This window comes from Lactuca sativa, chromosome 4, assembly GCF_002870075.4.
Source record: "Lactuca sativa cultivar Salinas chromosome 4, Lsat_Salinas_v11, whole genome shotgun sequence".
NCBI lineage: Eukaryota > Viridiplantae > Streptophyta > Magnoliopsida > Asterales > Asteraceae > Lactuca > Lactuca sativa.
The window spans coordinates 334,808,424-334,809,479 of NC_056626.2; the positions used below are offsets into that span (position 1 = coordinate 334,808,424).

Consider the following 1,056-nt stretch of genomic DNA (forward strand, 5'->3'; position numbering starts at 1 on the left):
TTATTACATGACCCGAGGATCTGATACACCTATGGTCCCTCCTCTTGAAGACTCGGAATCCGCACTAAAGAAGAGCAAGGGAAAAGCTGTTGGAGAAACCACTTCTTCAAAGAACTCACCGTTGAAGAAATTGAAGTCCGTTTTCAGCAAGAAGAAAGGCAGCAACCTAGGAGCATCTAGTGCCTCGTTAGTTATCGAAGACCCGATTAAGGAAGACATCGAGTACGAGTCCGAGGAAGAAGAAGAACTTGCATACGAACACGAATCCGATCTCGAGGACGATTTAGCTGTCACTATGGCTAATATCGATGAAGTCCCCATGGGGGAATGGAAGAAGAGGATGCGAGATGACACTGGCTTGGGACTTGTGCAACCCGCAATTCCCGCAACTGCTACATTTGAGCTTAAGGGTCATATCCTAGATCAACTCAAGGAGATTCCCTTTTATGGAAAAGATCACGAAGATGCTTACAAGCATTAGGATGAAGTAAATGATGTGGCTGACTACTTCAATGTACCAAATGTGCCACGCGAGACCCAGCTACTTCGCATGCTTCCAGTCACATTCAAGGGTGCTGCAAAGGATTTGCGCAAATCACTTCCTCCCGGGTCGGTCACCACATGGGCTAAGATGAAAGAAGAGTTCATAGACCACTTTTGCCCACCTTCAAAATAGCCAAGCTAAAGAAAGCCATTGCCAACTTCGAGCAACAACCCGGAGAGTCTCTTTATGAATCATGGGAAAGGTACAAAGGTCTTCTTAGGAATTGCCCACACCATGACCTTAATAGCCAACAAGAGGTCTCCATCTTCTATGATGGAGTCAATGTCACCACAAGGCAATTGCTCGATTCACAAGGCCCGCTCACGAAGAAGCCACCCCCGATGATCAAGGAGTTAATTGAAGAATTCTCTAAACATTCTAGAGAGTACCAAAATCCGAGAAATGAAGTAAGTCGGGGGGTGGTGAACTCGGCAAATGATGGCATGGCGGCAATGATGGCTAAGCTCGATAGTTTAGATAGAAGAATGAAAAAAATGGATCAAACAATCCAT

At 45.5% G+C, this 1,056-nt stretch overlaps 1 non-coding gene across 1 annotated transcript; it reads right to left on the reverse strand.

Annotated features, from left to right (window-relative positions):
* Positions 1 to 678: 678 nt before the first annotated feature.
* LOC111917924 (small nucleolar RNA R71) lies at positions 679 to 785 on the reverse strand. Its single transcript, XR_002859058.1, has one exon. It is a non-coding gene; the product is annotated as a small nucleolar RNA R71 (small nucleolar RNA).
* Between the last annotated feature and the right edge of the window lie 271 nt (positions 786 to 1,056).